Source organism: Myotis yumanensis, unplaced genomic scaffold, assembly GCF_028538775.1.
Source record: "Myotis yumanensis isolate MYYU_CA2020_CCGP unplaced genomic scaffold, mMyoYum1.0.hap1 SCAF_9, whole genome shotgun sequence".
Taxonomy (NCBI): Eukaryota; Metazoa; Chordata; class Mammalia; order Chiroptera; family Vespertilionidae; genus Myotis; species Myotis yumanensis.
Genome location: NW_027223760.1, coordinates 42,332,928 through 42,356,429, shown reverse-complemented (window position 1 = coordinate 42,356,429; position 23,502 = coordinate 42,332,928).

Here is a 23,502-nt window from a genome sequence, read left to right as displayed (position 1 = left end):
ACCCTCGAGGTTGTGATAAAGGACCAACTAGAAATTAAGCATACACTGACTGAAAGAAAGAATATTATACAGACTCCTAACAGCAGACTAGAGGATCGCAAGAATCAAGTCAAAGACCTGAAATAGGAAGAAGCAAAAAACACCCAACCGGAAAAGCAAAATGAAAAAAGAATCCAAAAATACAAAGATAGTGTAAGGAACCTCTGGGACAGCTTCAAGCGTACCAACATCCGAATTATAGGGGTGCCAGAAGAAGAGAGAGAGCAAGATATTGAAAATCTATTTGAAGAAATAGTGACAGAAAACTTCCCCTACCTGGTGAAAGAAATAGACTTACAAATCCAGGAAGCGCAGAGAACCCCAAACAAAAGGAATCCAAAGAGGACCACACCAAGACACATCATAATTAGAATGCCAAGAGCAAAAGACAAAGAGAGAATCTTAAAAGCAGCAAGAGAAAGACAGTCAGTTACCTACAAGGGAGTACCCATGCGACTGTCAGCTGATTTCTCAACAGAAACTTTACAGGCCAGAAGGAAGTGGCAAGAAATATTCAAAGTGATCATTACCAAGAACCTACAACCAAGATAACTTTATCCAGCAAAGCTATCATTCCGAATTGAAGGGCAGATAAAGAGCTTCACAGATAAGGAAAAGCTAAAGGAGTTCATCACCACTAAACCAGCATTATATGAAATGCTTAAAGGTATCCTTTAAGAAGAAGAAGAAGAAGAAAAAGGTAACGATACAAATTATAAACAACAAATACACATCTATCAACAAGTGAATCTAAAAATCAAGTGAATAAATAATCTGATGAACAGAATAAACTGGTGATTATAATAGAATCAGGGGCATAGAAAGGGAGTGGACTGACGATTCTTGGGGGGGGAAGGAGTGTGGGGGATGCGGGAAGAGACTGGACAAAAATCGTGCACCTATGGTTGAGGACAGTGGGCAGGGGTGAGGGCGTAGGATGGGGTGGGAACCGGGTGGAGGGGAGCTATGGGGGGAAAAAGAGGAACAACTGTAATAATCTGAACAATAAAGATTTAATTTAAAAAAAAAACAAAAGAATTGTATTCAGCCATATTAGTAAAATGATTTCTGCAATTTGCTTGGATTTTTTATGTTTTATTACCTTCATTAGACTCTAAATTCATGGATTCTAGCACAATGCTTATATTGTTCAATGTAATGACCTCTATTCATGTCAGAATTCTTAAAGCAACCATTAAGTACATGCTTAATAGAAGGAGTTAGTCCCACCATTTGTAAAGACCTACAGATGAAAATTATCAATCATTGGCTTAGTCAGTAATTAAGTAAAAATGTTATTGTGTATAGAATATCAAAACAGATGCTTCAGAAAAATAAAAGACATATAATATGTGGCTCTTGATCCTCGAGGCATTTTTATAGTCACAAATTTCTTTCTTTTCACAATTGAATCCATAACCCCTTTATTTAGTCTACTTTGTGCAGTAAACTAGTATTATTTTTAAATGCCTGCAGCTGTCTTTAAGATGTTTGTAGTATTTGTCTTACTGTGTGTATTTATTATGTAAAACAATACTAATATAGCTTGTACCTCCAGAAAATTGTTTGAAACACCTACACTTAACTTTCCTGAGCATTAGGAAAATTTGCCATGTGTTCTGACTCCATGAACCTCCTACATTGAACATTTTTAATAAACACTAGTGCTCTAGACAGTTTGGCTCAGTGGATAGAGCATCGGCCTGCAGACTGAAGGGTCCCAGGTTCGATTCTGGTCAAGGGCACATGCCTCGTTTCGGGCTGATCCCCAGTAAGGGGCATGCAGGAGGCAGCTGATCAATGATTATCTCTCCTCATTGATGTTTCTATTTCTCTGTCCCTCTCCCTTTCTATCTGAAATCAATAAAATATATTAAAAAAACACACTAGTAGTACAAAAACAAACCTTTCCAATTCTATTTTATTCATAATAATTAAGATGTGGAAAGTATATGAGCACAGTTGAGTAGAAAACTAATTTTTCTCCTTTAAACATGGGAAGCATCTCTTTTATTTGAATTAAGAAAGAAAAAAACAGCAAAAAACCTCAATGCGGTTATTTTATGAATAACCAGGGAGATCTGGGAATAATGCCAAACACTGTGACATAAAGTTTTAAAGAACAAGAGCAGGTGGAGAGTTTGCCTTTATAGAACATTTCATACTGCTTGGGCAAGACAGACCAAGGGTCAACAAATGTTGCTCAAAGCAGCCAAAATGGTATATCTATTCTAAAGATCAGAATCATCTACTCACTAGACCTAATCCATAACTTACCACAGTTCATAATAACTACTAATTTGTTTTATACAGAAGAATTTTAAAGAGTATTCTAAGAAGCTAGATGTTTTTATTATTATCTAAGTACAGTACTTATGGTAATTTTGTTAACCACAAGGCTATATTCAACCAGGTAAACATCCCATGACATTGCAACCTAAATATATAATACATTAATTTAAGTCAATATTTATATTTACATCTTATTACATTTTCACCTGGATTTCCACCAACCACATATGTTTTGATAAAACATATATTTTAAAAATATATTTTTATTGATTTCAGAGAGGGACGGAGAGGGAGAGAGAGAGAAACATCAATAATGAGAGGGAATCATTGATCAGCTGCCTCCTGCACAGCCCCTATTGGGGAAGGAGCCTGCAACCCAGGCATGTGCCCTTGACTGGAATTGAACTGGGATCCTTCAGTCTGCAGGCCATTATTCTATCCACTGAGCTAAACCAGCCAGGGCAAAACTTTTATATATTAAAAGTTTTAGTTAAATACAATTTTAATTGATTTGCTTTAGAAGAATTGTTTAAAAGAGGAAAGAAAAAAGGTAACAAATATGTTTATAAAAGCAGGTAATTTTCAATAAATCTAGCATTTATTATGTTCCTAAAAGTTAAGTTCTTCATCATTATTAAGAGATGATGTCAAAAACAGTCATTTGGGCAAAGACAGTGTTAGACTGAGAGTGCTGGTAAAATGATTTTATATGTATGTGTATATGTGTATATCTACACTAATAAAAGAGAAACATGGTAATTAGCGTACGACTGCTACACTTTTCATTGGCTAATCAGTGAGTATATGCAAATTAACTGTCAGCCAAGATGGCGGCAGGCAGCCAGGCAGCTGGAAGCGAACATGAGGCTTGCTTGCTGCAGTGACTGCAGACTCCAACGTTCCCCGCCTGCACTGCCGGCCTCTGAGCTACAACTCTAAGAAACTATGTACTATGTTGCAAATAAGAAGCTAAACAGAAACCGGCTGTCAGTCAGCCCCGGACCGCAACATTGTATCAATGTTTTCAGCAGCGAGGCCTCAGAGCTAAAGCTGGCCCAGAATAAAAAAAGAAAAAGAAAACAAGGAGCGGTTGGGAGATTTTAGTCAACTGCCAGCGGGAAAATAGCCCTCAGCCCCTCAGCCAGACTGGCCAGGCACCCCAGTGGGGACCCCCACCCTGATCCAGGACACCCTTCAGGGCAAACCAGCCGGGTCCCACCTGGGCACCAGGCCTCTATCCTATATAGTAAAAGGGTCATATGCCTCCCGGCACCGGGATCAGCGGAGCAGCAAGGCTCCCGGCACCAGGATCAGCATGACAGGGGGCAGCACCCAAACCCCCTGATTGCCCTGTGGCTCTGTGTGTGACAGGGGGCGGGGCCACAACCTCCCTATCTGCCCTGCTCTGTGCCTGATGGGGGGGAGCTCCCCAATCCCCTGATTGCCCTGCAGCTCTGTGTGTGACAGGGTGCGGCACCCCAACTCCCCCCCCTCCACGGGCCCTGCTCTGTGTGTGACAGGGTAGAGCCATAACCTCTCCATTGGCCCTGCTCTGAGTGTGACAGGGTGCAGCGCCCCAACCCCCTGATCCGCCCTGCTCTGTGTGTGACAGGGGTCGGTGCCCCAACCCCCTGATCGGCTCTGCTCTGTGGGTGATAGAGGGTGGCGCCCCAACCCCCCTCCACAGGCCTTGCTCTGTGTGTGACAGGGTAGAGCCATAACCTCCCCATTGGCCCTGCCCTGACTGTGACAGGGTGCAGTGCCCCAACCCCCTGATCCGCCCTGCTCTGTGTGTGACAGGGGTCGGTGCCCCAACTCCCCTATAGGCCCTACTCTGTGAGTGACAGGGGGCAGCACCCCAACCTCCTGATTGGCCCTGCTCTGTGCGTGACAGGGGGTGGCGCCGAAACCTCCCTATAGACCCTACCTTGAGTGTGACAGGGGGTGGTGCCCCAACCCCCCAATTGGCCCTACCCTGAGCGTGACTGAGGGTGGCATCACAACCTCCCGATCCATCCTGTGCATGATGGGGCGGCGCCCCAACTCCCCAATTGGCCCTGCTCTGAGCCTGACCAGGGGCTGCACCTAGGGATTGGGCCTGCCCTCTGCCACCTGGAAGCAGGCCTAAGCCAGCAGGCCGTTATCTCCCGAGGGGTCCCAGACTGCGAGAGGGCACTGGCCGGGCTGGGGGACCCCCCCCCCCAGTGCACAAATTTTGTGCACCGGGCCTCTAGTCTACACTAATAAAAGAGAAACATGGTAATTGGCGTACGACCGCTACCCTTCCCATTGGCTAATCAGCGTATCCTTATGCAAATTAACTGTAAGCCAAGATGGCGGCCGGCAGCCAGGCAGCTGGAAGCTAACAGGAGGCTTGCTTGCTGTGGACTCCAAAGTTCCCCGCCGGCCTCTGAGCTTCAGTTGGAAACATAGTAACATTTATAGAAGATAAACAAAACTCCAGAAAGCTCCTGTCAGTCAGCCGGGATCTCAGAGCTGGAGTCGCAACATTGTTTCGAATACAGAAAACAAAGGCCAGAAACCTGCTTTCAGCCGAGCCTCAGAGAGAAAGCCAGCTCTCAGCTCCAGTGACAGCCATAGAAGGTAAATAAATGCCAGAATAAAAAGAAAAGAAAAAAAGGAGAGGTTTGGAGCTCCAGTCGCCTGCCAGCCTGAAAACGGCCCTCAGCCCCTCACCCAGACTGGCCAGGCACCCCAGTGGGGACCCCCACCCTGAAGCAACAAGATGGCGGCTAATTTGCACACTGAAGGCAGGCGGCAGCAGGCAAGGCTGTCTGCGGTCTGGGACCCGGATCTGTGACCCTGCCGGGCGGGATCAGCGTGACAAGGGGCAAGCCCAAACGCCCTGATTGCCCTGCGGCTCTGTGTGTGACAGTGGCGGCGCCCCAACCCCCCCCACGGGCCCTGCTCTATGTGAGACGGGGTAGAGCCATACCTGCCCTGAGTGTGACAGGGTGTGGCGCCTCAACTACCCCCCCCCCCCCACGGGCCCTGCTCTGTGTGTGACAGGGTGCAGCACCCCAACCCCCTGATCTGCCCTGCTCTGTATGTGACAGGGGGCGGTGCCCCAGCTCCCCTATTGGCCCTACTCTGTGCGTGACAGGGAGGAGCTCCTCAACCCCCTGATTGACCCTGCTCTGTGTGTGACAGAGTACGGAGCCCCAAGCCCCGATGGTCCCTGCTCTGTGTGTGACAGGGGGCAGCGCCCCAACCCCCTGATCGGCCCTGCTCTGTGCGTGGCAGGGGGTGGCGCCGCAACTTCCCTATCGACCCTGCCTTGAGTGTGACAGGGGGCGGTGCCCCAACCCCCCAATCGGCCCTACCCTGAGCGTGACTAGGGGTGGCATCACAACCTCCCCATCCGCCCTGCTCTGTGCATGACAGGGGGCAGCGCCCCAACTCCCCAATCGGCCCTGCTCTGAGCCCGACCAGGGGCTGCACCTAGGGATTGGGCCTGCCCTCTGCCACCCAGGAGCAGGCCTAAGCCAGCAGGTCATTATCTCCTGAGGGGTCCCAGACTGCGAGAGGGCACAGGATGGGCTGAGGGACCCCCTTTCCCCCCCCCGAGTGCACAAATTTTTGTGCACCGGGCCTCTAGTATATATATAATTATCTGTAATATAGAATGTCATACTTAAAATATATCATGTATGTGTATATGCAGAGTAATTGGTGATAAACCAGCGAACGAACAAATCTCTCCTAGGTCTTAGAGCTAACAAATAATAGGTCTAATGCTTAAATCCAGGCTTTCTAGATCAAAACTCCTTGAAAGTTACCACTACTTTTTGATTGACATAAAGAAGACAAGATCAATTTTTGAGATATTCTAGAACATAATGGGAAGTTTGTGGAAACCAGCTGAATGTGGAAAAGCTCTGAAGTAGGTAAATAAAATGCCCAGAACAATCAAAGAAAGGAATTGGGGTAATCAAAGGAAATCCTAGTACATGAGTATCTCAGTAGTGAAGCATTAGTCAGGAACATTAGCTATTTAACACATGGAATTTAATACAAGCTGGGAGAATGAAAGAAAAGACGAAGAATATAATTGCAGGAAGCAGCTACTACCCTAGAGGTGAGGGAATAATGGGAAGTAGCTGCTGCTATCAGAGCCTAGAAACCCTGAGTTTCTGTGGGGCTGGGGCTCAGAAGCCTGAGGAGTGAGTACTGCTGGCTGCTTCAGGGGCTCAGTAAAGCTGGTTCTGTGCATGCAAAGACAAGCTGCATGTTGGAACCATCTGCTGCTAGGGTGGTGCTGACAGGAATAACAAACGGCAAGAAATCACATTCGCCCTTCCTCCTACTTGCCCATCTCTCTGTATTGCTACCCATAGGTACTAAAAGGAAGCCGATTAAGAAAAATAAATGCAATTTGCAGATTATTTACAGACTCTGCTTTTTTTTTTGAAAAAAGTAGATTTGATTCTGGTACATAACTAATACAATTTTGTGGAGACTACAGTTATTGTAATAGCTTAGAGGTGGTGGTGCTGATGGGGAGGATAATGAATTCAGAACTAAACTAGTTCAATTTAAGGCATCTGTGGGAATGCTTTCTGCAAGTAGAACCCAAGTAATTGACTATTTATGTATGTCTGTAGCATAGGAGAAATATTATTTGAGGCATAGGTTTCATTTATTCATCCAACTCTGCTTCATTTATTCATTCAATATCCCACTGACATGTAGGTAATTAGTAATGTAAAACCATAGATTGGGTAATAACATCAGGATAAATAAGAAATATTGAGAAATGAAGAGCTAAGGCTATAAGTCCTAGGATCTCCATTTATAAAAGGCAATCTAAAACAAAATTCATAAAATAAGAAATAAGTTAATTTAAGAGGCTCAGGATATTTACTACTTATGACATTCAACCTTGGCTACTTAGCCTCTTTATACCTCAATTTTATTTTTTTTTGGTAAATAAAGATAACAATATTTGCATCATCAGATTGTTATGAAGATGCAGAAAATCAATGGCAGATGCTTAGAATAATGCCAAATACACTGTAAGTGTCAGGTCAGCATTAGTTTTTATTGTAGTTACAGGAATGCCAAAATAAAGTGTCAGCAAAAAGTTACTCCTACTATTGCTAAAGAGATAATTGGAAGTAAGACATATGTATTGAACCTCTACAACATCGATTTGTTTGACTACTTTTTGCTCAGGTTGTGTACCACGTAACCCCACGTGGGCCATTCACACAATGGCATCTTGCAATGAGAGAGCCAAAGTAATGTAATTCTCCACTTGAATAAAGTATAAAGCTTGTTTTCTGCTTAAATACATACTAAATGTTATTCAAGACTCTTGGAAATATACCAACTGCTTCCTGATTTATATGAGAGAATTAATGATAAGAGAAAAATGAGTTCAAATGTAAAATGCATATATACACATATGCATTGAGGAAAATGATGAATACTGTTAATTTTTGTAGGTTTATGTATTATTTTTAACATATATATGTATAGTACATATATATGTATATATACACATATATACATATATATCCTATCTAATAATAGACAAACAGGATAATTGACTGTACCTTCACTATGCCTCCCATGGGCTAATCAGCACAATATGCAAATTAACCACCAACAAAGATGGTGGTTAATTTGCATATGTAGGCTCCAAGTGGTGGAGTGAAGACTGAAGGCGAGCCGGAGCAGGGAAGACAGAGGACGGAAGGCTGCTCCGGCCAGGCGCCGTGAAGATGGAAGACGGAAGGCGGCTCCAGCCAGAGTGAAGGCTTGGGTCTCGGGTGCCGGAGGAAAACCGGTGTCCACAGCAGCCAGGAGAAGGGAAGGCCTATTGCACGAATCTCTTCATGCAACAGGCCTCTTATATATATATATATGTTTTGAACTTAATTTATAGAGTTTCACTAAACTTGTGAATTAAGACATCATTTATTTAATCAGTAAGTGGATAAAAAAGCTGTGGTACATTTACACAATGGCATACTCCTCCTCATCTGTAAAAAACAACAACAAAAAAAGGAAATCTTACATTTTGATTTTGCAACAATATGGATTGACCTGGAGATTATTGCGCTAAGTGAAATGAGCTAGGCAGAGAAAGACAAATACCATATGATCTCACTCATATGTGAAATCCAATGGACAAAATAAACTGATGAAAAAAATAGAGGCATGGGTAGTATATGGAATAGACTGACAGCTATCAAAGAGGAGGAGCTGGGTTAAAAAACCACGTATAGATAACACATAGATACAGACAACAGTGTGGTGACATCCAGTAGAAAAAGGGGAGGGTGTAGAGGGAGGTGGGCAAAGGTGGGCAAAATGGAGATCCAAGGAGACTTTGCCTTGCCTGGGTTGATAAATGCATGATAGAGTGTGCAGGTGATGTTTCATGGAGTTTAAAATCAATGGCAGATGCTTAGAATAATGCCAAGTACACTGTTAAGTGTCAAGTCAGTATTAGTTTTTATTGTAGTTATAGGAATGCCAAAATAAAAAGTGTCAGCAAAAAGTTACTCCTACTATTGCTAAAGAGATAATTGGAAGTAAGACGTATGGAGTTGTACACTTGAAACAAGTATAATTTTGCAAATCAATGTCACCCCAACATATTTTAAAAAGAAATCAAAGGACAAAATGGAACCCGAAGCATGGATACCTAGAAGAGACTAGCTGGTGACCAAGGGGAAGGTGGTGGGGGTAACTGGATAAAGAAAGGGTAAGGAATTAACTAAAAAACATATATGAATATGCCATGGACACAGACAATAGTTTGGTGATGGCCAAGGGAGGGAGACATGGTGGTAGATAAAAGTGGCAAAGGGGGTGGGTGGGGGGAGAAGGGGGACATCTGCAATAATGTCAACATTAAATTTTTTTCATAAAATAAGAGAATGTGAGAGTGAAATAAGCTATTTTCAATGCAATGAAGTATCTTCAAGTTAGGTAGGAACATTTATGAAGAAAAATGCATGTGGAAAAACACATAAGGTTATAATCATTATTGACACCTTAGCAAATGAAAAGTACCCAAGTTGGAAAAATAGTAGTTGGAAAATGCAAGGTGTGATTACTAGGTTGACAGGTCGTTTCAAAATACTGGATCATAATTTAGATGTTTCACAATTCAGCCTTTTACACTCTATATTTTCACAAAAAGAATAGCTTGGTCCATTTTCATAGGGAAATTGATCTTCTCTATTACCTTACTGCCAGGATTGAGAGCTACAATTACATTACTCGGTATTGTGCCTTCAGGAACTTTTCTACAAAAATATGTATAAAAATAATCTAAAAAAATATTGCCATAATTCAGATGTCTTCCACATAAGAGAACTCTGAATGCTTTTACTTATTAGCTTGCTCACTTATGCAATACAGTTCATTCGGAAATGACTTTCAGATTTTCCCATATCAAACTCACCTAATATAAACTTACTTTATTCCAGTTGTGTGGGAGTGTGGCACATTTGAACTGCTAGTATTCTTCAGCTAGCCTAGAAATGTATGAGAAATTTGGTGCATAGGAAAAAAACAAGGTACAACTAATTTTACACCTGATGATGGCATCATTATCCATAAAATATAAAAATTGGATCAAATTTAGAAATATGTGAGTAAAGATAACAGCTTGGTCAATGTCACTACTTGCCTCAAAAAGAATATTTTATAAATACCTAAGGAAAAGAGTAAGGGATCAAAATGATGGAATATAGAATCCTCAAAAAAAAAAGAAGAAGAAAAATGAAAACAACAACCAGTCAAAATGCAACTCCTTTTTTTCTTTTTAAAATTTTTCTAGGGTATGGTGGGGGTAGGCTTACTGATTTTACTTTTCCTGAGATCTCATAGTTGAAGAGATTCTTTTAAAATCTGGGGTTGTTCTGTCATAATTTAAAAATCTTAAAATTCATGCTATGTAGAGCCTAGAGTTAAGGTCAATTTACTATCTACTGCAAGGGGTGAGTGGTTAACTTTGTTTTACTTCACTTAATGAATTACATATGCACATATTGTGGCCAATATCAAGAACAAAATAATCAGTACTATTCTCTCTTTTTATTCTGACTTTATTCAGTATAAATAAAACTTTAATGTTATAATTTACTAGCAATTATAATATTTTCTTTTTTTAAACAAAATTATTGTATATCTTCCTGAGTGTTGTAGAAATTATCATAAATATCTACATTTTTCTTCAGCAATATTTATTCTTTATACCTATTATAATTCTATACATAGACTAAATAATATATAAATCAATAAATTAACTTTTTGAGAAAAGCCCATAATGAAAATGATGAATAATGTTAATTTTGGAATTGTATATATTATTTTTAACAATAGCCTGAAATATTAGCTTTTTCCCCCATTTATTAACTTTAGATATCAAGCAATATACTGTCAAGCAATTAATAAAGTCCAAATATACAGAATAATAAATTCATAGTAAATTGAAGATCAATAGAAGGATTATAGAAAACTATATTTTGAAATGATTTTCTCAAAGTTAATATGAAAATTGCATGAAATGTATGTTCTAGTTCCACAAATCTTTTTTTACAAACATTAATATCAACATACTGTACTGTATCATTTTATTACAATTAAAAATTAAGTGCCTTGATTTTCACTGTATTTTCATAGATAAGGCAGCATTATAATATTTCATCAGGCCAGCTCTGATGTCCTCTGAGAAAAGTCTATAAATGCAGGGAAAAAAAGTAAAATAATTACTCAAAATTGATATTGGAAGGTAAAAATGACAAGTTGGCTCTGATTCAACTTGACTCACATGATGAGATTAAACAATAACACATTTGAAGGTATAAGTGAAACTTGGTGAAATTCTTATTACTAGAATGTCAACTTGATTGGTATAATCGTTATCTATGTATAAATAAAAGAGTTTCTGAGACTTACAGGGCTTGGCTTAGTGATCTAAGAATCCAAATTAGAATGCCTAGACTGCCTGGAGCCACAGGTTTAAATCCTGTCAACCAACCCCTTCCTCTTTCCGAAGCAGATAAAACAGGTTCCAAAAGTCAGCTGTTTGTGAGGGGTGGAGTGGAGGTCTCTCAATGACACCCATTCTTTCCGGACATTAAAGATTATTCTGTCTGTCCTATGCAATAGTTCAACTTTGTATTTGCCACAATTCTGGGACCCAGACCAAAGTCTCAGGTGGGCCAACAAACAGCAGATCCCAAGAGGGTATTTGAAATTTTAAAATACTTTCATTTATTTTATTGACACATATCTTTAAAGGAATTAAGGATAGTATAAATATCTTGGTACACACTCCAGAAACTTTTTTTTAATATTTTTATTGACTTCAGGTAGGAAGGGAGAGGGAGAGAGATAGGAACATCAGTGATGATAGAGAATCATTGACCAACTGCCTCCTGCACGCAGCTGGGCCCAGGAAGACCGTTGATAATTAGATATTTACAAACTATTTTGATCATTCAACGAAGAGTTAAAAAGTAAAAATAAAGCATCCAAGTGGGAATCTTCCGTGGAACTCCTGGATCAGAAGACAAATGGGATTCAAGGAAATGCAAAAGCGATGGTACTCAGGGGAGCTTCAACCACTCAGACACCTGTTAGGCAACTGATGTAACCAGGCACGCCCACCTCATCAAAGGCGGTCCTCAGTTAGTCAGATGACAACATAATGGTCCAGAAATCACCAGAATTTACCTGCTACACTGAAACATCTTTATTTACATTTTTTTTTTTAAGATCTGAAGGTGAGAACATGAATATAACAAAACCTGTCTTTACTCACAAGAAAAGCAAGAATACATGTACTATTAGAGTGAAATTGCACAGTGTTCAAGAAGGTAAAGGGTAGTGATTTGGGAATTTTCTTTAAAAAGTAATTTAGGTTTTGAGAATAATTCATAAAGAATAAAGAGAAAAATATCAGACAACTAATGTATTTCTCACATAAGTTGATGAAAAAAAAAACGAAAAATTCCTTAAAGAGTTCAACCAATAAAAATGGCAAAGTAGATAATGATTTTTGGTCCAAAAAATTATTAAATCTGATTCAAATTTCTTTCTGCATAATTTTTATTATTTACGTTAGCCAAAATAAACAGCAGTATTAAAAGTTCTTAAATAAGCCCTGATCGGTTTGGCTCAGTGGCTAGAGCGTCGGCCTGCGGATTGAAGGGTCCCGGGTTCGATTCCAGTCAAGGGCATGTACCTTGGTTGCGGGCACATCCCCAGTAGGAGGTGTGCAGGAGGCAGCTGGTCAATGTTTCTCTCTCATCGATGCTTCTAACTCTCTATCCTTCTCCCTTCCTCTCTGTAAAAAAATCAGTAAAATATATATTTTAAAAAAATAAAAATAAATAAAAGTTCTTAAATAAAAGAAGTGTTAACTGCGTACCAGAGGATTTAGAAGTTTCTAGATTCTATTTCTAGGTACTGAGTTTACTGAAAGTATGAGAAGGGTCATAGGCCACATGGAACTTATTCCACCTGCTTTGAAATAACCAATTAAGCATCATTGGAAGAAATAAAATCCACTGAAAATAATACTTTTGGGGGGGCCAATGTATCATATTTAATTCATAGTCATAAACAATATTTTCACAGCCTTAAACTAGGGCCACTATAGAGTTCTTTGGATAAGTAAGTACAGGTACCTCCAGAAAGTAAAAAGAAATAAATTAAATAAATAAATAAACAAGGAAAGAAAGAAAGAAAGAAAGAAAGAAAGAAAGAAAGAAAGAAAGAAAGAAAGAATGAAAGAAAGAAAGAAAGGAAGAAAGAAAGAACGTTTTTAAACCCCTCTCAGCTGTAGATTAGAACAGTACACACAGAAACAGGAAAGGATATTTTTCAGAAGAATGTCTGCAAGGAAGAAGCAATGATATCTTTTCTTGAAACCTCATATACCCACCTAATACCAAAATATTTTTGAAATAACATATTTATTTAAAACATCAACAATTGTTTGTGATAGACAATTATTTCTATATTCCTTAGAAAAAAGTTCAAAACACAAAGCCAGAGCAGCTGCTCTCTCTGTGTGTGGGAAAGTAGCCAGGAATTCAGGCTATAATTACATATAATGGACATCAATTTGCCTGTCGAGATTTATCAGTTTGCAATATCCCAGGAATTTGCAGGTGTTACAGTTTTGCCACATTCAGCCATTGAAAGTAGTAGCAACTGTCAGACTACCGACTTCTTAACACAGAAAACTTTAAATAGGCCCCTGAGATATATCACTAAGTAGATGACTTGTGCTCACAGAAAGGCAGCCACTAGATCCCCAAGAAAATGAAGAACCTCAGGGCAATTGCAACAGGAATGCTCAAAAGAATTCTAGTTTATGACAAAGACATTGAGAAGTCCTTTGTTCTATCCTTGCTACCTGAAAAAAAAAGGTTATGGAAGCTGTCTGGAATTTAGTTTTTTACAAGCATACTGCCTCCAGTAACTTTCAGAACCTCAAGGGCAAGGAGTAAGTTTTATGCTATGGAGACTATGTTAATGAACCAAAAATACATGGGTCTGATCCAGGGACAAACTATTTTAATTTGATATGACTTAGAAATTTGGGAGTGTGTGATAACTATCATTATGTATTTTTCAATTCTTTTTTAAAACTATATTTTTATTAATTTCAGAGAGGAAGGGAGAGGGAGATATAGAAATATCAATGATAAGAATCATTGATGGCTGCCTCCTGCATGCCCCCTACTGGGGATCGAGGCGGTAATCAAACCCTGAACTCCTGAGCCACACTGCCAGGCCCATTTTTATTATGATGATTTATTATTATTGTTGTTTTTTAATCCTCACCCAAGGTTATTTTTCCATTGAGTTTTAGAGAGAGTGGAAGAGAGAGGGAAAGAGAAACATATAGATCGGTTACCTTCTGCATGTGCCCTAACCAGGGCCCAGGCAGGAGAGGAGCCTGCATGGGAGGTACATGCCCTTGACCAGAATCAAACCCGGGACCCTTTGGTCCGCAGGCTGACGCTCTACACATTGAGCCAAACAGGCGAGGGCCCAGGCCCATTTTTAAATTCTTAATAACTCCTAGCACTCCATTTTCAATATAGAAGTTAATTTAAAAGTGTTATTGAATGAATGATCAAATTAATTAAAATAGTAATTAAGGCTATTATTTATTTAATAATAATTAATGTAATAATAATTAAAGTTTTTTTCTAGGTTCAGGACTATGTCCTATTTATACAATTAAAAGTTTTTCTGCAGCCCTAACTGGTTTGGCTCAGTGGCTAGAGCGTCAGCCTACAGACTAAAGGGTCCCAGATTCGATTCGGGTAAAGGGCATGTACCTTGGTTGCGGGCACATCCCCAGTAGGAGGTGTGCAGGAGGCAGCTGGTCGATGTTTCTCTCTCATCAATGTTTCTAACTATCCCTCTCCCTTCCTCTATGTAAAAAATCAATAAACTTATATTAAAAAAAAAGAAGGAAAAAAAAGATTTTCTGCATTACTGAATGTTAACTTAGTGGTTAGTAGCATAAAATAATTTACTCAGCATTTTGTGCTACCCTATCAAAATGAATTAAACTAAAGGATTAAGCAATGAATGTCTTTTAAGTAAAGTTTCAATAGGTGCATAATCAAGTATGAAAATATTTAAATTTTCCCAATCTCATTGAAATCTCATAATAAAGAAATTTTTTTTGACATTCACTAAAAAGATAAAATTTGTATATTACCCAATAAACATATAGCCTGAATTAAAATCTACAATGTAGTTGAGCAAAAAGTGTCACAGAATTCCCAATTTCTGATAAAATGAACCTCACTATACTTATCTATTATCTAAATAATTGTGCAAAATTAGAAAAATAATAAATCATAGATTATTTATTCTACCCAAAGTTAAACATCATTTGCTTAACAGCTTAACTTCTATTTTTTACCAGAGGCCCAGTGCAAGAAATCTGTGCAACTGGGGGGGTGGGGGTGTCCATCAGCCCAGCCTGTGCCTTCTCACAATCCAGGAGCCCTCGGGGGATGTCTGACTGACAGTAGTCAGACATCCTAAGCCGGTAGTCAGACATCATTAGTGCTGCCGTGGAGGCAGGAGAGGCTCTGCCATGAGCCTGGCTTCTGGCTGAACAGCGCTCCCCCTGTGGGAACACACTAACCACCAGGGGGCAGCTCCTGAGTTGAGCATCTGCCCTCTGGTGGTCAGTGTGCATCATAGCGACCAGTCATTCCACCATTCAGTCGATTTGCTTATGGCCTGTGGGATTGGGCCAAAACCGGCTCTCTGACTCACCCCGAAGGGTTCCAGATTGCGAGAGGACACAGACCAGGCTGAGGGATGCCACTAGTGCATGCTTGGGTCTGCTGGGGAGGGATGCAGGAGGTTGGCCAGCTGGGGAGGGACTGGGGGAGGGCTCCAGGGGATGTCCAGCCCATCTCGCTCAGTCCCAATTGGCTGGACCCCAGCAGCAAGCTAACCTACCAGTCAGAGCATCTGTCCCCTGGTGGTCAGTGCATGTCATAGCAAGCAGTTGAGCAGCCTTAGCATATCATTAGCATATTATGATTTGATTGGTTGAACGGCCGACTGGTTCACCGAACACTTAGCATATTAGGCTTTTATCATATAGCATTATTTCATTATTTAAATACAGAATGGCTTTGAAACTTTAATAGTTTGTTATGTCTAAACAAGTAATTAATTGAGTCACTTCCATTAATTAGTCAGTTTCAGTAGTAAAAAATATTTGGGTGAATCAATTAACTAGTAAGTACAGCTGGAACATTCTAAGAGCAGTACTATAACATTGTGTAAATTTCATTGCATTTATAAAGTCACCTAAGTTATAAATAAACGTTTTAGTGGGTTTTCCCTCCAATAGTTCTTTTGACATGAGAAGAGTCCAGCTTCTGATTTAGTTTGCATTAAATGAACCGTTTATTTTTAAAAGCATTTGTTCTACTGGCATAAACTTTGGAAACTCATGCCTATTAGATGCTAATATTCCATGTCTGAAAATAAAATTAGCAGATTTAGAAAAAAGGTTGTTTAACCACCTGTATGCATGTGTTTTATGGGGAGAAAAATAACGACTGTTTATACCAGGGCTCCAGTTTTCATTGAATAGAGTTGGTAGTTTTTAATTGCCATCCCTTAACACCAATTTAATAAATAGATGCTTACTCAGTAAAACGATGAGGCAGTTTACCTTTTTCTTCTATAAGATAAACATGTTATTATTTCAAGTTCATTTATAGAGATATAGAATTCAAAAAAATGTAACTTTTGTGTTTATAACTTAACAATTGTCTCCGGTTTTACGTAACATTTACTTGTATGTTCTCTGAATCATTGTTATGATTTTTTTCCCCGTTGTTCTGGTCATTTAAGCTATCATTTTTTGTTTTCAAATCCTGTGTCCTACACTTTGCTTTGTGAGGCCTAGGCTGTGACTCTGAGAACCCCCTTTTTCTCTGTTACCAACTGGCTCCTGTTAGGCTTTACTAGAGGGTGATGGGAAGTCTGGAAGGAGAAGGGACTCACTCTTTCTGTTGGTTTCCTGTGCCTACTGTCAGCATTGCTCCAGCAACAATTCTTTACCCTGGCAGTAGAAGCTGGTTTGCAACATGTTCCCCACACTCCTGGAACTAGCCTCATTCTGTCCCCTCAGAAATACCAGCAGCAATTGGCTGGCCTCCTCTCCTCAGAGATCTTAGTCTCAGATGTGGAGGGGCCCTCATCGAAGGTCCCAGCATCAGCTGAGCACTGCCCTCTCCTAAGGGGCTGGATTCTCTCCCTGAAGGCAGGATCTCTCCTTCAAGTTATAGACTGGGGTCCAATCTCAGCCTCTTCTCTTGGTCTCCCCAACCCTACCAATGGAAACTGCTTCCTTCCGTTACTACTTCTGTGATATCTCAATGTCCTCCATTTGCCTTTTCACTTCTCAGTACCTGCAAACAATTTCTTATATTAAATGTGTTCACTATTAAAATACCTGGTGTTTATTTTACTGTCCAGACCCCGAATGAACCCTCACTAATTATGACCAACCATTTAGTTACCTTTCATAAGTATAAAGCAATGTAAAGAGTAAAATTCAAAGTAAACTCTACTTTAAACAGCTTTAAAATTCCATTGTTTAACTTAAAGTCTATATTCAGGTTTTATTTTATTTTGGCTACATTATATCTATTTTTGAATCAAGCAATTGTAGAAATGTAGATTTTATGGATCATCTGGCCCAGTGCTAATACGGAAAAGCACTTGAAGACAGAGTGTTCTTTGGGGATTTTTTACCCATAAAAACAACTATAAAATAATGACATATTTAATTGTCTCTTATGAGCAAAAGCATTTTTTACCAGCAGAAATATGACTACATTATAACTGTTCAAAATAAGTTATACCCTAAGGTACAGAAAAGATGAGATGATAGGTACAGCATGATTCACCATTTCTAATTACTTCTATTAATATTACTTACACACTGATTTATATGTGATATGTTTTGCTGATGTTTATTAGATGGTAAGTTCAAAGGTCTAAAAACCACTACTGAGAAAAAAAAAAATCTTAAAGTTAAAAAAATTTATGCATTATTCAACTGTAGTGCTAGAATAATTCAATCCAGTTCCTGGAGTTGAACAGTGTTTCAGAGACTTCGTTTAATACCCTCATTTTGTAACTAACTTTTACTTTAAATAATGTATAATCACTAAAGTCAAAATCTTCTCGTGAAACAACGCTACCTTCTATTATGCTGTAAATATTGTTAGGATGGAATGTAATTATAGTATTTTTCTTCTGTTTTTAGATTATTTATAAAAGTTACTTAGGAATTTAGGATTAAGTCTGGGTAAAAATTGGGCAGTATGCACAAAATATAACTCACAAATTACAAGTAATTTGAAAAAGAATAAATTGTATCTGAATTTAAAAACAAAACAACAAGTTGGCTTACTTAAAGGATTCTTTTCTGAACAGTGTCAAAGCCCATGATAAGGCAATGAAAATTCTTTTATAACAATTCATAAAAATCTCAACAACATAAGTGCCAATAAAATAAGTCTAATTTTCACAGATACATGGTGGAAAGCGTTTACCCTTGATAAGTAAACAAATTTAAATTTACAACTTTAATTTTAAAAGTGATAAATATAATTTCATGTGCCCTCTCTCATTTGTGTCATTGTCCCAGTCAGGGTGAATGGGCAGGCACCTTCTCTTCTCATTATGGTGAGGACCAGAGAGGCTTCCTTCCAGAGAGTTCAGACTCTGGTTCAGATTCAAATTAGCCTCACAATTGATTTCTCCCTTTTCTTCATCCTTGTGGCTTTCTGAGGCACCTCTAACATACCACAGATCTAAATCTTATGGATTTGGGAGTTCTTTAAGGTACCTTCATCTTAATATCTCTTTTTTTTTTTCTAGAAAATAGGATTAATAAAAAAGAAAAATGTTAACAATGTTACTCCAATATATGAATAAAAATATGGTCTTGATGCTACACTCCTTTAAAATAACTCTTCTCCATTAAAATCATATTCGTGAGTCACGACAAATTGTTATCTGCATGTGTCATCATGACCAATATAGCTTTAAGCAAATTTTCTATTTTTTCCTTTTTTTTTTTTTTTTATACAATAGAACTACTATTGAGCACAGGAAGAAAAGAAGAGGGGGGAAGAAGAGGAGGGCGAGGAGGAGGAAGAGGAGGAAGAAAAAATGGAGAAGGAAGAGAAGGATCTGGAGTTGAAGAGTATTTCAGAGACTCAACTGTAAGGCTTCTATCTCTTCCTCAATTTTGACTCTAAGGCTTCATTCTCATTCTCCACAATCTGATATACAAGGTTGGTAATTGCCTTCGCTCTGCATGACTTTCAAAAGATTTACCCCAAAATGTTAGCTGTTTATTTTTACTATAACTATTGAATAAACGTTTACTCAATTGAAAGGAATATCAGGCTTCAGCTATCAGAAGAAGAAAAAAAGAATCAATAAGGTTATCTGCTTACTAAACAAATATAACTAATCCCTAAACAGTGACTAGCAGTCAGTGGCAGAAGGGGCTTTCCTCTCTCTCCTAATTTGCTGATGAATAAGAAATCAAGCACCTGTCATGCCCAACCATGAGCTCCTCGGTGCACCCTCTCAATGAAGACCTCAGTCTTTCTTAAACCAACTTCTATTTCTCTTCCTACACCAAGTGCATATCTTACATGTTGAATGCTAACACTCTTTGTTAGTTAGAACATATTTTCAACAGCTCTTTATTATCTAGTGTACCAAAGTATATTCCTATAAGGTCTATATTTGTTTTATTATTAAAAGATAGCATCTTCTTGAAAATACATAACGTATTATTAATATTAATAAGTTACTCTTATAAATGCCACTGACAGACTTATAACAGTATAAAAGAATACATAGGATGATTCAGTAAAGTTGATACTCAATATGAGCTTGTTGTCTACATATTAGTAGAGCAAGCCAGTATGCTTAAAAGAGAGAAACCAGCCAGATTCATGAGTCTAAAATATTACCTAAACTTTACATTTTGAATGGCCTCCAAAGAAATTTAAGCATCTGAAAGTGTATGACTGTGAAGTAACTCCTATAAACAGAAATTATATCTTATTTTCAGATACATCCCACCATTTTCATCAGCCCAAGCATAATGATGTATAAACAACAAATTCTCCACCATATAAACATATAGTTCAAATAGTAAATAAAAATAGCCAAGGCATATTGTCATATTCTGACTGAAGGAAATAACTAATCTTATCTAAAAGAAGGCAAAGGAGAGTGAATATTTTCAATTATTATGAGTGCTCTAAGGCATGAGAGAGAAAGACAATGAGAGGAAAAGGAGATTAACAATTTGATATGAAAAATAATACTTCAACAAAATTAAAAGTTTTGTGCCTATCATGCAAGGTATAAAGTCCTTCCAAATAAATTATGAAATTATAAATTTTAAATTTCCTATTTTAGGCTTTAACAGGCAAAGTAATAGTGTGTAAGGGAAACTGGTTCATTCTCGTTCAGCCATTCTGTGATCAATTCCTGGTCATCTTTGCTTTCCAATCCAAATGGAAATTCTGCTTAAGTGCTTGACAAGGCTTTTGTACATGTTTTCCACGTGGGATGATACCATATCACACACAGGTTGTGCATTTCAATGATACATAGGCTAAATTAAATCAAGATGTTTGTTACCGGCAAGCGCAAGTGCCCCTTGACAAATCTCCAGATTCAGGTGCTTATAAAAACAAATCTGAGAAGCAACATTAATTTTAAATCCTCTGAGCTGCATACGGCAATTGCAAGTTTTGGAAATACTTCAAACTTCATAGGCTTACAAAATGGAAAGTGATCAAGGTTCTGGGTGTGGGTCCTTTAGAAATATTTTCCAAATAGTTCTGCATTGGAAAATAGAATCCATGTGCTCCTATACACCTGAAAATGTTCCAAACAAAATCTAAATGTTTATACAAGAAATTTCAAAACACAGTGATTTAATGGCTAGCCAACACAAAGAACATCTGTAGCATGACTGTCCTACGACACTCAATTTACACATAATCATTAAAAATAAAATAGCAAAGTGAATTATTTTCACCTCTATCTAATGTACCAATATGTGCAAAAAATATGATGTTATTAAAAGATCTAGGACATGTCACTGTTCAGCATCAAAAGTTTAATATCAAAAATAGAAAGAAAAAGGCAAATGTGTTTGTTTTATTTATTTAACTGAAAAGGGATGGGGATGCAAGGAAACCTGTAAATTCAAATATAAAAGAAAACCTATCTCCTAAAACTTGGCCCTGCACTAAATCAATTTAGCTCTGGTCCAAAAATGTCAATAAGGCAAAAGCCCTTTCTTTATAGAATTTTTACATTATAGTGGAAAGGAAGAAAACAGAATACACACACACTAAATAAGTAAGTAAATGCAAGACAAGAGAAAAAGCAATTGGTAAAGACAGAGCTCAGTGAGGCGATAGGGCTGGGAACTATGTTTACAAAGAACAATTCGGGAAAAGCCCCTTTGAATGTACATTTCTGCTGCGATGTCTTCGATGAGAAGCCACCAGACCTGAACTTGAGGAACCTGAGAAATTTGCCCACAGCTACAAATGAAGGTAAATTTTTCAAATAACTATTTCACTACTAAGTTAACTCAGTCAGGAGTCACCCTTTGCTGTGAAAATGTTATTGGCATACTCTGGAAGTTCCTTATTCTTAGGAGGGACAATGTGAAGTGTTTATATATGTGAAATGTTATAAAGTTTGCAATTCATTTTCAAGTGGTTCAGCTAAATGAAGTAAATAGTAAATGAGAAAATGGGAGAAAAAGTAACCTTACGAAATATTGACAATTGATTATTTTAGGTGAAGCGTACATGAGTGTTTATACTTTTTTTATTTAAAAAAAGGAAATAAATCTCACCACATGCTGCCAATGATTAAATGAATTTTGGGGGGTAGATTTTCTTTTATGAAATTCTCCATGACAAACTTTCAGTTTAAAACAAAAATAATACAAACAGTCCCATGTCCAGCAACATAACACATTTCACCATGTCCAGATAATAGCACAGCGAATGCTTAAAATAGAGAAGATAGCCAGAATCATGAGTCTGCATAATATCTGAGATTGACTTCGGCGTGACCCTATTCTTCAATTCTTCCTTGGCTACTTTGTCTCTGTGTCTGGCATACCCCACAATTCCACCCACATGTCTCCTCTTCTGGCCAACCTCCCCTGTGCATTAGGTACAGTTCTGGTACCTACACTGCCTTACTTCTCCATCTTGTTTCTTATATTTCATGGCTTCCTTTCTTTCCTTCAACTTTGACCTTTTTGTCTCCCTTGATTCTATTTAGCATCACATACATGAATCTGCAAAGTCAGGTTTCCCTTTGCCAAACTCATTTCTTTCAGACACTTTCATTTTATTCTCTTCTCTAGTTATCCTGGAGTTCTATAAAGTTTCTCTAAATTTCGAGATGTTTCAAACTTGCATGACTTTGCTAAAACTTCTACTTTTACTCTACAGATATGTTCACTGTCTACTTATTACTCAAAATTGTTTTTCAAAGGGGAGACATTTTTCAATCATCTCATCCCACTCCAGAACGAAGTGCCTATATCAGAGTTCCAAAAATATTCAATAATCCTTTGTTCGTTACATGTATACCTCTCTTTTGGAATGAGACTTTGAAAAAGTAGGGATCTTGATAATTCATTACAAATGCACAGCACCAAGCACCCTGTTTGTCATTGAACAAATGTTTGTTGCAATAATGAATGGATTAAATCAGCAGGACTAAAACTATCTAGTCACCTTCAATAGTATGGTGTTAAAATAGATTTATGATTACTCTGAGAAATGCTTAAAATGTATGACATTTATTTAAAAATATTTCCTTATTAACTAATGTGTTAGTTGCTAAGGATAAAGAAATGGGGAAAAATCCCTGTCTATCAGAAAGGTCAAAGTCAAGAAGAAAAGACAGATGAATAAAAAATTATTTGGAGTGATCAGTGCTTTGATAAGATATGTAAAGGATGCTACAGGATCAAAGAGGAAGGTACCTACTTAGGCTAGAGTTCAGAGAGAAATAGGAATAACTATTCCCTTGAGAAAGTGATGCATTCTCTAGCACAAAATGCATAGGAATTACCTAAATGAAAGAGTGTTGTAAAGCTAAATTAAGCAGAAAATTAAGATTTTCATCACAGGAAGATCTCCCTGAAGAACAATAAGAAGATGGATAAGCAAAAAAGAAATTTTGAGGATTGAAATGAACACAGTAGTAGTAGTGAAGGAGAATAATAATTGGTTTATGAGAAATTTAGAAAAGTTATTTGGATTAATTTGGTGTGTGGTTGTGAGAAAGAAAATTTGAAAAGAGTCTTTAGTTTCTGTCATGTACAGTAAAGTATCATTTTATTCTATTCAACGGAAAAAGGTGTGTTAGCTAGCAGGTGTGGGAAGAGACACTTGGTTTAATTTTGAACATGTCAAATCCCTAGTGCTTGTGGACACTAAAAAGCTATCTCCAAAATTCAGGAAATGATTTACATTTGAAACACACATTTATGGACTCTTCGTGTATGAATGATTGCTAACTTTGTGATTGTGGATG